We start from the raw sequence: 13,570 nt of genomic DNA, 5'->3' as shown, positions 1-13,570 counted from the left end.
TAATTTAGGAACCTGTTTGCTCTGGTCAGTTCTCATTATTTATTTCTCCTTGCCCTATCTCGCTTCCACTCAAACCTCTTTTCACAGACCTTCACAGTAGTTTCTCAGTTTTCCTCCTACACACACAGCTCCAGGTGGCAGGTATCAGATGTGATTCCCACACACAAGCTCTAAGACCTTAGGTTCTGAATCCGCTTGACCAGAAACCTCTAATTTACACTCGGGGCATGTGCCCTGACACTTATTAGAACAGTAAAACAGCAATACCAGCGTTTCTCATAAACACCGCACTGCAATAATACCTGCACATCCAGCTTTTGCCCACAGGCCATTCCCGTGTTCCCTGGGGAGACGGGGCAGCCAGAGCTGTCCCTGTGCCCAGGGGACAGCCACTGTCACCTCACACAGCATGCTAATCAAAAACGTGACGTAGACACTATGTTCTGATCAAACAAAATATCAGTCTTTTCTAGTTCTCTTCTTGCACAATCTAATTAAGCACTGTGTCTACTTACACTTGTTTTACTGCTTTGCAAAAAGGCTGTGCTAGTCACAGCCGAAACTCTGATATGCCCACAGACACGGACACACGCACCCCCCCCCCCCACCCTTTATCTCAAATTCACTAGAGCCAAGGCTTGAATTGCTGTGAGGGGGAGAATTCTTGGAATTCCTTTAACTCGCTTTATCGTAGTTAAGCATAAATCACCAAACTATAGTTCTCCTGTGTAAGATGCTACTCTTGTTGCAACGAGATCTTAAAATCTCCACAAACACTACTATGCAATCTGAGAATCAAATTACCACAATGCAGCGGAAGAAAATCACCACACAAAATTACTGGGAAAGGGCATATTTCTCAAAGTGCTCACTTTTCTCAACACAACACAGCATACCATAATTCGGCATTTACTCACATCAATTTTTCCCAGACACAATCAAAATAACAGCACACAGTGTAGAGATCAAGTCCAAACATCCAAGGCAAAGGAACTCTCTGAGCTCATACTCACGGTTAAAATGTACCAAATCTACACAAATCACTACATTTAAACAGGATAAATACCATCACTGACATTCCTCCACTCACTTCTCCGCAGGGCACTTCTCTCCCTGCCCCGGCAGCCTGCTGCAGCCGGCGCCTCAGGCCTCACTCGGCTGCTTCAAACACGGGTAGTACTAACCCCCCCCGCACTGTAGATCTACTCTCTTTTAAACACCATACACTTAGACACTTGCACGATTACAAACACAGTGCACTGACCACACAATGCATTGACCATACAGCAACACAGTGTCCAGACATCACACACACACACAAACAAAACACACACGGGCTCAGCAGTTCTGCTCCATCAGAACAATGAACCCCCAATACACACATACACGGGTTCACCCGGCTCACCCCCAGAGCCTCTAGCGGTTGCGCTCTATCAGAACGATGAACCCCGTCTCTAATACAGCTGCTCCACCAGCTATACCCAGACGTCTCTGGGTGGTTTACTCCCTTGCTCTCCTTTCCCTCCCCCGGGAGCCCCCCAGTACATACCATATCTTCCTCCGCAGGCCAGCAGATCCTTGTCTGTCCTCGCAGGTGGCAAGTTGAGACGAGCGGAGCCCCACCAGGAAAAAAATCCTAGGGCGCACCTTGGAGGTCCGTCTATCCCCCCAGCCCCTGCGGGGACAGAGAACTCCTGGCTGGCTCGCCATAATGTTTTGCGGAGAAAAGAAGAAACCTCACAACTTTGTAAAAGTTGTAATGCCCGGTATGCTTTTATTACGAGGCGCGCTGGACGCAAGCCTCCCCAAAAAGGCAAGCGTACCCCTGAAGACTTTAGGTCTCCTTTTATCCCCCTTCCAAATGCATATGCATACAGTTTTACAATAGGTTCATACATATTCATTCCACGTGACATTTAGCACCAGTTCTTCTTTATCAAAGGAATTCCTAGGTCGGGGGAAAATTGACCTCGTGGTCTTTTCTGTTTTTATTTCTCTGTCTCCTTGTTGTCTCTGGAATGTGGCTTTTCCTTCAGCTTTGGCCTTAAAGACTTTTCACCTTTCTTAGACACTTCACCTAATTCAGAATGGATCTTTGCTCTGTCTCACCGGGGCTGGGGGTCCCTGTGCACAGGGGCTCCCACTGACACCACTCCTGGCACTGGGCACTGCTGCTCTTCCTGGCCTGGGGCACAGCGCTGTCCCCAAGAGCTCAGCTCTCACCAGCTCTCACACAGGGGGCTCTCCCAGCACTGGCCGCTGCAGCCATGCCACCAAAGCAGGCAGCAAACCTTCAGCCACCCTTCCTGCTTCAGCCACAGGCACTCCTGGGCCCAGAGCCGCCAGCAGGCCACAGCCATGCAAAATCCACCTGCCCGCTCTCAACGCCACCACAGCCTTGGCAACTGGGTCACCTGCATATGGGCTACTGCAGGGGCTGATCTTTAAGCCTTGCAGCCTCCAAAGGCCCTGGGCTCTGCTTCCCAGCCTGCTCTGCACTGCCCTGAGCCCGCATTGTTCCAGAGACAAAAGCCAAGCCAGGGCATCCTCACCCTGCCCGCATTCCTGCTGCTGCCATTGGCCACTGGCCCTTGGGTCCCACTCGAGTGACAGCTGCAGGGACATGACAGCCTGTGCTGGGCAGGGGACATGGGGTTTTGGGCCTTGGGGCGGCTGTTGCTGCTGCTGCTGCTGCTGCTGCTGGGGGCCATGGGCCCAACAGGGCCCCGACCTCAGCCCCTGCCTGGCCAGCTGCCCCCAAAGCCCCACACTCCCCGAGCATCCCCATCACACCTGCCAGGGGGAAATCCCACGGGATTCAGGAAAGAAATTCCCCATAGTGACTAAACCATGAGGTGCAAGGGGAAGGTCAGCACTAGCTGATGTTTACAGCACCTTGACAATGGTGGCTGCAGGGCAGGAGAGATCTCCAGGGCCTCTGGCAGTGCCTGCTCTGCACGTGAGCCTGTGCGGCTGCTCCCAGTGGGACACAGCACTGGGCTCAGGCCAGCCCTCAGCCCCTCACAGCTGATCCCAAGGAGCAGGCTAAGAAAGCATTTCCAGACCAGTTCCTGCAGATATTTCAAAGGACTACATGTCATTCTAGGAAGCCACCTTGTACATTTACTTTTGGTGTCGTGGCATGAGAAGCCATGAAGGTGCCTCTGAATGTGCACTCAGGGCACTTTCACTCCCATCCCAAAGGGAACACCAAGGACAGGTCTCTGCTTTCAGCACTGCTGAGCTCCTCACTACAATGATAGATAGGAGGACACAAGGTTGTGGAGGCCCAGGGGCCTATTACAGGAATTATAATACCGCACAATAAAAATGACAAATTAAAGTAAAGTGAGGCAGCCCTCTGAATACAATGTTTTATCAGTTTTACCAAGGCTTACTGATTGCAGCGTTTGCACCCTGAAGCAGCAACAGGGCCGGCTCAGCTGGTGAAGCCCAGGGGATATTTAGAAATATCTGCATCCAGCACCACCAGACCAGTGAATGGGGGGACAGCCACCTGCACTGCAGGACCCTTGGGTGATATTTTAGCCCTGTGTGTGGGCCACCCTTTACATCAGGGGCAGCTCTGGGTAACAAATTATCCAAAGCTGAGAGGGACATATATGTTGGAGTTAGGGAGGTTCTCCTTTCAGAGTGGAAGACTTTTACTAAGGGAAGTTTGAAGTCATTTGTTCATTGGCTTTTTAAGGAGCTCCAAGATATTTCTATTGATTCAATTCGTCATGTAGCATTTTGGGACTCAGTTCGGGAAAGACTCTTGCTTTTGAAAACTCAGGGAGGGATAAGAGTCGCAAAATTTTACTTAATTTTTGATATGATTTATACAGTTTTCTCAAGGGTTCAATGTTCTAATACTCAAATCATATTTTGAGTTCTGCCCCCGGCATTCCTGAACCCACTGATACCAAGATAAGGGTGAGAGACAGGAACTGCTGTATAGCACAGACAAGCCACCTGCTGTCTGACACCTTCCCTCCTTCTCTACCCCCTGCCCAGGTCACACAGGCCTGGATTCTACCCTAACCCATTCTCCAGTACCTCTCCTCACTGGATCCCCCTCAGATAGCTCACAAAATGGAGTCCCACCTCTGGAAGGGGGTCGTCAAGGTCAAACTCCCTCCCACCCCCAGCTCTCTCATCTGGTCTTCCCTGGGTTGGGTCCCACCCCTGCGTCAGGAACCACCCCTGCATTGGGATCCTGCGCTTCCTTGCCTACTCCCGCTGCCCTACCCCCTCCAACTCAGCCCCTTGTGGATCCCACACTGTCAGAGCCGGAAGTGTGAGGGGCGGTAACGGGAAGGCCGCCATCTTGGCTGCCAAAGGCCCACAACACCGGGCCTGGCCAGTCACCCCAAGGCCCCGCTCCTCTGCCAAAGACCAAGTTCCCTCTTCTGGAGAGGAGAGGGAAGGTTCATCTGACGTCCAGCATGAGGCTGAGGATTCTTGGCAGAGGATGCAGAAGCTGGCGGCTGAAGAGGGGGACTGGGAATTGGTAGCTAAAATACAAGCACCACCGGTGCAGTACCAGAGTGGGGCTAACCCCCGATGGGAAGCTGTCACACACGGGGAGATGAAAGACCTTTGTAAAGCAGCGAAAGACCATGGGAGGGGGTCACCATATTTTAATAATTTGTTAAATGCCACCTTCACTGCACATGTTAAGGTGCTTCACGATCCATTCTATACACATCCTACTTTCTCCCACTGAAATTATTCTGTGGGAAGAAATGGGGAAAAAACGAATAAAACAATATTAAAAGACTATACTGGAGAAGACAGGTGGGCACACCTAACTCAAGTCCATCTAGCCAGTGAGGAAGATTTCACTAAACCTCATTCAATAGACTTTCCCTGAGCTCTGTTAGAAGAGATAAAAGTGCTGCAAAGACAGCTCTCAAGCAGGCACTCAATGGAACAACACCTACTCTAGATTTCATAGACATTCTGCAGGGACCTGGGCAATCCTTTCTAAAATTTATTGACCACCTTCCACAAGCAATAGAGAAACAAGTTGAATATCCAAAAGCCAGGAAGGTACTCCTTACTAAACTTGCTGAAACAAATGCTAACAACAACTGCAAAGACGTTTTCCCTTCGCTACCCCTTAACCCAAAGGCTACCACTGCACAAATGGTCGAGGCATGCACACTTAGTGCATCCTTACACTGTGATGCCAGCCTAGCTAAGGCTACCAGTCAGGGTGTAGTAGAGGTGCTAGTAGCCTCCCAAGTTATTCCCTGACATACACATGAAAAAGGACCTGGCTTTAAGTGTAGGGAGATGGGGCATTTTCAACAGAATTTTAAAAATAAAGGCTATTACCAGGGACCTTCTAGGTTTCACAACCACTGTCCTCACTGCCCCCCTCGTCCACACACTTTCCAAAACCGGTGGCGTGCGGGAAACCCCACACAGACACAGAAAGGCCCTGCGTGATGACACCAAACGCGAGGCCATTCCGCCCCACTCTCCCCAACATAGTGGAGAGCCAGCACAGAGACCTTCTCAATTTAATTCAATTCAATACTTTTTTGATGCCCACATGCATCCAAATGACACCCCCGGGTTTGCCTTTTCCGCCCCTAAACTGACAAACACCTTTAGAGGTACCAGTGGACTGCATTGCCTCAAAGGAAGAAGAGGAGCTCAACTATTTGTCAATGGCCTTGAGCCCAAAACCTCTCGCCCAGACAGAAAAGACATCCTAATGCTATCATTTTTCATTACATGGATGATACAGTCATTTGTGCAGAAGGCCAAATCATTTTGGATGTTGCAGTACAAGATGTCATCACTGTGGTGCAACAGAAAGGTTTTGAGATTGCAGCAGATAAAGTTCAAAAGACAGCCGCTTGGAAGTACCTCGGGCTAAAGAGCACAGAGAGAACCTTCACACCACAAACACTGCACATCAAGGACAATCCAAAGACTCTGCAAGAACTCCAAATGCTCTGTGGAACCACCAGTGGGGTACATTCACTGCTGGGAATCACCACAGAAGATCTCGTGCCACTGTTCCTGTTCCTTAAACGCAGAGAAGGACTCACTTCCCGTGATCACTGACACTGGAGGCCGAAGCAGCCGTAAAAAAGGTCTCCTGGGTGATTCAAACTAAACAGGCACACAGATAGCACCCTAATTTTCCTTTCTCCCGGGCAATGCTTGGTGTAAGTCCAATATTCCATAAAATATTTTTTCGGGGGCACTCAACTATCTCAGGTCCCCACATAGAAAGTGAATACATTTTCAGAGCACAACAACCTATTAAAATGATAACAACCCAAGAGAAAGTTATTACACAACTAATCAGGAAAGCTACAGAACATCTGTGCTCCCTTGCAGGAACAGACCTTCTGAATATATAATTACTTGTCACTCCAGAGCACCTCAATTGCCTACTTCAAACATCTGAAACACTGCAATACACCTTAGACAGTCTTTATACAGGCAAATATCGGCTGCCTCTTCTACCACCAAAACATTCCTGTGCTGTTCAGGATGTTCAAAATTACCCCAGACACAGCAAGATCCATTGCAGCCACCTGCCCAAATTGTCAGGAACATGCCCTTGCTTCTGTCAGAGCAGGAGTCAATCCAAGAGGACTAGAGAGTCTCCACATCTGGCAATCAGACACCACACACTAAGCCCATTTGGGCAGATTAAAATACATCCACGTCTCAATCGACGCCTTTACCAGTGTGGTTTTTGGCTCTGTCCATGCTGGAGAAAAATCAGAAGATGCTATAAAACATTACTTTTTAGTTTTTTCCACCTTAGCAATTCCACAGGAAATTAAAACTGATAATGCTCTTGCTTATACCTCACACTGATTCCAACAAGTTTCTGACCACTGGGGTATAAAACATGTCACAGGCATACCACACTCCGCCACAGGACAGTCCATAGCTGAGAGGGCCAACTGAGCCATCAAAAGGATCCTTCATCAACTGAGAGGGGTAATCCAGATATTATCTTCCATTGAGAGACTGGCCAAGGCCTTTTATGTACTGAACTTTTTGAACAATTCATTTATGGAGACAACTCCCGCAGTCATCAGGCATTTTACTAATTCAACTGCAGCCCAATTAAAAGAACAGCCACCTGTGTTGACCAAAGAACCTGAATCTAAACAATTTATGGGCACCTTCCCATTAATTACTTGGGAAAGAGAGGATGCCCATGTCTCTAGAGCAACACTCCTAAGATCGATCCCAGCAAAATACATAAAAACTCTTTCTGGGAACGGTGAGGCAAACACCAGAGCCACCATCAATAGAACAGAATGGAAGCCTAAGGGAGAGAGCAGCAGCCTGGGAAAGAAGAAGAAGAACAGAAGATCTCCTAAGCAGCGTTGACCACACACACCAAGACCAAGATAGCTCAGACAACAGTAACCAGGATACATGAATTAACATTTATAAAAGCTTTATTTTAGCATTGATATATGATTCTTTTAATAAGCTTAGTTCACACCCTTGGCTTACAGAAGAGAAAGTTTAGTGGGACCTGAACTTATGTTTCATCTTCTAGTCACTTTATCTGTTTACTTTTAGGACACCCAAGCCTCCAGATAATAAATCAGCTAAAGTCAGAGGATGCTGCCATTGGTTGCTACTGAACAGGAAACTGGATGCTCCTCACTGAGCCGCATGCCTTCAGATGGGCGCTTCCACAGACAAGCCACAATTTCTTGTCCGTGGCCATGCCTGTCAGGCATTTGAAGGCATGTGTTTTTTCAACCTACTGTCACATAGGGAGTCAGTATATCAGGTCATCCAGCTGCTAAAATCAAGGAAAGAAGATCCAGATGGAAGGCAACAACGATTGGTTCACTGGACTTTCCAAACACTGGGGGATAAAAGGCTGACTTTCATGTTTAGTTAAGACTGTTTTGTGGACTTGTTTATTGTATTCATTGTGTTGGTTATTTTATCCATTATGCTAAATGCCTGCAAAACTCTATGGCTGAAGCCTTCTTTATAGGCAACAAAAAGGGGAAAATCTGGGGGCCGAGGGGCCGACCATTGAAGCTGTAATACCTCTGGGCAAAGTGACCAAGGTAAAAGAGAGACATCACCCTGAATTCAATGGTCTCGTCCATGGGCATTTGCAGGCTCATGGTGATGCAGCCCATTTTGTTGGTATCACCCAGTTCAACTACTGTATTTTTTTTATATGTACTCACTCGAGAACGTTCTCCCCTCTCTTATACCATTTTGGACCTGGCTTGCTGCAATGCTACCCCGATTTCCCCCCCCCCCGCATTTTCCCGCTGCGTGCGCAACCCCATTTTGTCTCCCTTCCTGGACCCTTTTCAGTGTAATCCACTGAAGTGTTTGCAGTTCCACACAAAGATCCCTCTCTCAGCTCGTTCACCAGCAGTTTAAGCATGCTCCCAGCTCTGGGAGTGCAGGTCGCTCAAAGAGGCTGGCTGTGGGCAGGCTGAAATACAGGAAGTGAGTACACAAAGGGAACCTGGCCTCTAATAAAAGCCATGAATCCCACGGCACACCCAACGCAAAGCCTTGCGTGTCACTTCTTTATCCTTCTTCTCTCAGTCCTCATGCCACTTTCCCCACTTATTCTGACTGCCTTCTTGGCTTCTCTCTCTCCTCTCTGCAGGTTCAGCTACACGTGTGACCCTGCAGGAACAGCCTGACCCAGGGAAGTGGGAGAGGACTTATGGTCAGGAACTGTAGTGACAGGACGCGGAGGAATGCGATCAAACTGCAAGAGGTGGAAGAGATTTGATGATGGGAAGAAGTTCTTTACTCTCAGGGGGCTTGTCCCTGACACAGGGACCAGTGCAGAGAGGCTGTGGATGCCCCATCCCCAGCAACATCCAAGGCCAGGTGGGACAGGGGCCGCAGCAACCTGCTGTGCTGGGAGCTTGCTCAGCTTGGAACCAGATCATCTTCAGGGTCCCTTCCAAGCCAAACCATTCAAGGATTTGATCATTCTGCCATCCACATCTCCCACTGCGCAGCGGCCCTGAAACTTCAGTGACATCACAGCTCCCAGAGGGTTCCAGGTGGAACATCCAGGACCTGGAAATGAGCACAGCAGACACTTCACCGGCTGCCAAGGGTCAGTTGATGCTCAGTCTGCGCTCTGACCCTGAGTGCTGAGGTGCTGCTGCTGCCTGGGCTTTTCCCGCTGCTGGCTCTGGAGTGCCAATCCCAGCATGATGTGCTCTGCTGTGCCAATGGAGGTACAGTGCCATGCCAGGCAGGGGGCACCCAGCTTGGGCAGGCTGCAGCCATGTGGGAATGGATGGTGTGGGACAGGAAGCCCACTGGGAGATTGTGCTGCCCCTTGCAGACTGACAGAGACACTGTGGAGGCGATGGATGAGGACCAGGGGCTGAATGGGGAAGAGATGATGGAGGTGGACTCCTCCTCTACTTCCATGTCCTCCCCTGTTGAGGACATGGAAGTAGAGGTGGAAGACAACACTGAAGAGATGGAAGTGGATGAGGAGGATGAGGAGGAGCCCATGGTCCTTGGATGAAGATGCAGCCCCACAGGTAAAACAGGCAGATGCTTCCCACGCCCTGCCCACACACACACTGGGTCCCCTGATGCCAGGCTGGGGCTGGGCTGGATGGCCCCGCTCAGGGACACGGTGCCCGCAGGGGGCCTGGATTGCGCTGCCACAAGCACCAGCCCCGGCCTGCCCTGCGCTTGCCTGGGGCCACGCCAGCCCTGCCAGCCCCGGCCCAGCCCCTGGGGCCCAGCTCCCAGCCCTGCTGGGCCCAGTGCTGCCAGCTGAGTCCAGCTCTGCTGCTTCCTTTCTTCCAGGGATCATGAACATGATGGCATAGATAGGATGCATTTGTCAATACGTTTGAAGTTTAGAAGTTCCTTGTAAATATGTTCACTCCGTTTGAAGTTTCCTGTAAATACATTTTGGAGATTGTTAGCCCCTCGCATCCCATGTAAATATGTTCTGTACATTGTTGTTGTTGTTGTTATAACAATTGTTATAATGACACATGTTCTGTAAATCCTAGATTTGCTGCTCTACGGCAAATAAATACTGTTTCTTTTTAAAACCTGACTTCTCTTGGCCATTCCTTTGGGCACAGGCAGCCTTTGCACACTTGTGGGTTCCACTTCCTCCACGTTCCTCGGGCTGGAGTTCCCTGGGGGTGCTGGCACGGCCACCCCGGGACTGGGGGTCCCTGTGCACAGGGGCTCCCACTGACACCACTCCTGGCACTGGGCACTGCTGCTCTTCCTGGCCTGGGGCACAGCGCTGTCCCCAAGAGCTCAGCTCTCACCAGCTCTCACACAGGGGGCTCTCCCAGCACTGGCCGCTGCAGCCATGCCACCAAAGCAGCCAGCAAACCTTCAGCCACCCTTCCTGCTGCAGCCACAGGCACTCCTGGGCCCAGAGCCGCCAGCAGGCCACAGCCATGCAAAATCCACCTGCCCGCTCTCAACGCCACCACAGCCTTGGCAACTGGGCCACCTGCATCTGGGCTGCTGCAGGGGCTGATCTTTAAGGCTTGGTGTCTCCAAAGGCCCTGGGCTCTGCTTCCCAACCTGCTCTGCACTGCCCTGAGCCCGCATTGTTCCAGAGACAAAAGCCAAGCCAGGACATCCTCACCCTGCCTGCATTCCTGCTGCTGGCAGCAGCCACTGGGCCCTGGGCCCCGCTCGGGTGACAGCTGCAGGGACAGGGCAGCCTGTGCTGGGCAGGGGGCACGGGGCTTTGGGCCCTGGGGCCACTGCTGCTGCTGCTGCTGCTGCTGCTGCTGCTGGGGGCCATGGGTCCAACAGGGCCCCGACCTCAGCCCCTGCCCGGGCAGCTGCCTCCAAAGCCCCACACTCCCTGAGCATCCCCATCACACCTGCCAGGGGGAAATCCCACGGGATTCAGGAAAGAAATTCCCCATAATGGCTAGACCAAGGGGTCCAAGGGGAAAGTCAGCACCAGCTGATGTTTACAGCACCTTGACAATGGTGGCTGCAGGGCAGGTGAGATCTCCAGGGCCTCTGGCAGTGCCTGCTCTTCACATGAGGCTGTGGGGCTGCTCCCAGTGGGACACAGCACTGGGCTCAGGACAGCCCTCAGCCCCTCACAGCTGATCCCAAGGAGCAGGCTCAGAAAGCAGTTTCAGACCACTTCCTGCAGATATTTCAAAGGACTAAATGTCATTCAAAAACCCAAACTGCCGATTTATTTTTGGTGTTGTGGCATGAGAAGCCATGAAGGTGCCTCTGAATGTGCACTCACGGCAGTTCCACTGCCATCCCAAAGGGATCACAAAGGACAGGCCTCAGCTTTCAGCGCTGCTGAGCTCCTCACCCAGCCATGAAGTCTGAGGCTGAGGCCATGTTTCACAGGCCGGGGGACCTACCACTGGAAGAGTAATACCTGATGACAATGATATGGAACTAAAGTAAGGTGAATAACCCCTCTGAATACAATGATCTTGCACATTGTCTTTTGTGGGATCATGCAGATTCAGCACATTTTCTTGGTATCATGAACTTCCTCCTTTCCTTATATATACTCCCCTAGGATCCTCTCTCCTCTCTTAACACCTTTTAGTCCTGAATTACTGCGTACAAGGTCCTTTTTTCCCAAATGGAAATCCTTCTGTGCCCACCCCCACTTTGTCTCCCTCCAGGGACCCTCTCCAGTGCAATCCACAGTATTTGCAGTTCCACACATAGATCCCTCTCTTGCCTCATCCATCATGCATTCCAGCAAGTCTGCTCCTAGCTCTGGCAGTGCAGGTCTCTCACAGAGGCTGGCTGTGGACATGCCACAAGAGCTGCCCAAACAGGGACCTTCTTTGAGAATTCGTGAGAGAAGCTCCAGTGAGAATCCGGCTCTTCCACCATCACGGGACAGAAGACGCCTCAGGTCAGCCAGCGCCCTGGAGTGGGACCTGAGTTTTATCAGGGCTTGCTGAAGGCAGCGTTGGCACCCTCCAGCAGCAAGAGGGCCGGCTCAGCTGGTGAAGCCCAGGGGATATTTTGAAACATCTGCATCCAGAGTTGTTGGAGAGTTTTTCAGGAATGGCTTAAAGAAAAAGGCCATGAGACATACAATTGAGAGAAAAGTAAGAGGTAAAAGTAAAAGCAGTTTCTAACAGCTCTCAGCCTTCTGATTAGTGTAAACAATTAGACTCTCTCAGGCATCATTCTATAAACAATAAAGTTCTCAGCTTGTCTTCCCATGGCAAGCAGAACACCGTCCTTGGGAAGGCCTGCCATCCTGAGAACAGATGTCAAAGTTTTGGGAACACTGGTTTCTGTTTTAGTTTCTGGTTTCTGTTTTTGGTTTCTGTTTTTAATAAACAATTGTAGGTATTCTAAAACAAAGGGAGTGGTTAGAAGTTTCTCTGTTAGCCTATCATGACATTGGATTACAGAATATTCATGGCGTTCGTTAGCACTGTTATTTAAGGTGATTGATTGATCAATAAAGTTGGACTTCGATGCATTACCAGGATGGTCGTTCTCCCCTTCACTTCAATATATGGTGACCTCCGACCGTGATAGCGAACACCACGGGGAAGCGAACGCCACGCGAAGTGAAGCCAGGTTCGGGTTCCGTAAGATCGAAACTGCAGCCGGAACGGCGGAGAAGCGCGGTAGACAAAGCGGAGGGTAACCCGCCGGCCCGCGCCGCGCTGCGAGTGACTATACAGATAGGCTCGTCCGAGACATGCGGCCGCGACCTTGATTTGAAGAGCTGCAACGTGCGCACATAGGTATGGAAAGGCAAGCTGCATATGAACTTTTTATTACCCTTTTGCAAAAACGGCAAATTAAGGGAATAGATTTACAGAAAGAATTACCGGGCCTTTTAGCTTATGGCCTAGAAAGGGGGGTCTTTATAAATCCTCACACAGTTCACGAATTGTCTGAGTGGCGTAAATTTGGTGATTTATTGTGGCAGGCTACGTTAGATGATGATAAAACTGCTAAGAAGTGGGGTAAATTATGGCGGGTCGTTAACACCGAGCTTTTGCAAATTCAAGCTGAAAAAAGGGCTGCTCACCAGGCTACTGCCGCTTACGATCGTAACAAAGAATGCGATCAAGATAGGGAATTTGATAAGAACGCGGGAACTCCTCTTGGCCCCGCGACGCGGACAGTTTTATTACCTGCTTCACCACCTCCTTCGGAAAGCCAGGCTATGAGTCATACTATGAGCCAGGCGCAGTCCGCCTCGCTGCCCGCCGCGCAGCCCCCCTTAACGGGCCAGCCTACAAGCCCAGCTACGAGCCAGCCTACAAACCAGGCTACGCAGACGGCTTTAGTACCCGCGTCGCAGCCCCCCCTAACGAGCCAAGCTCCGCGGGGTGCCCTGTTGTCTGCTTTGCCGCAGGCTACACAGAGCACCTCTGACTCTCCCGTACCTGCTGCGTCTCAGCAGCTGGGGCCAGATACGTGTACTCCGTTCCCGACAAGCAATCAGCCGGTCCCTGGGTCGGAAATCGGCTTGGCGGCGGCGATTGCAAGGGAAAGACGGGACGCGTGGGCTGCCCTGGCCAAAGATGCAATTGACAGGGGAGATCAAGAGCTG

The sequence above is a fragment of the Melozone crissalis genome, unplaced genomic scaffold (genome assembly GCF_028551555.1).
Source record: "Melozone crissalis strain CALT ecotype California unplaced genomic scaffold, PUWL_Pcris_2 ptg000046l_1, whole genome shotgun sequence".
Classification (NCBI taxonomy): Eukaryota; Metazoa; Chordata; class Aves; order Passeriformes; family Passerellidae; genus Melozone; species Melozone crissalis.
The sequence above is the reverse complement of the archived record's forward strand: the minus strand, read 5'-3'. Positions refer to the sequence as shown.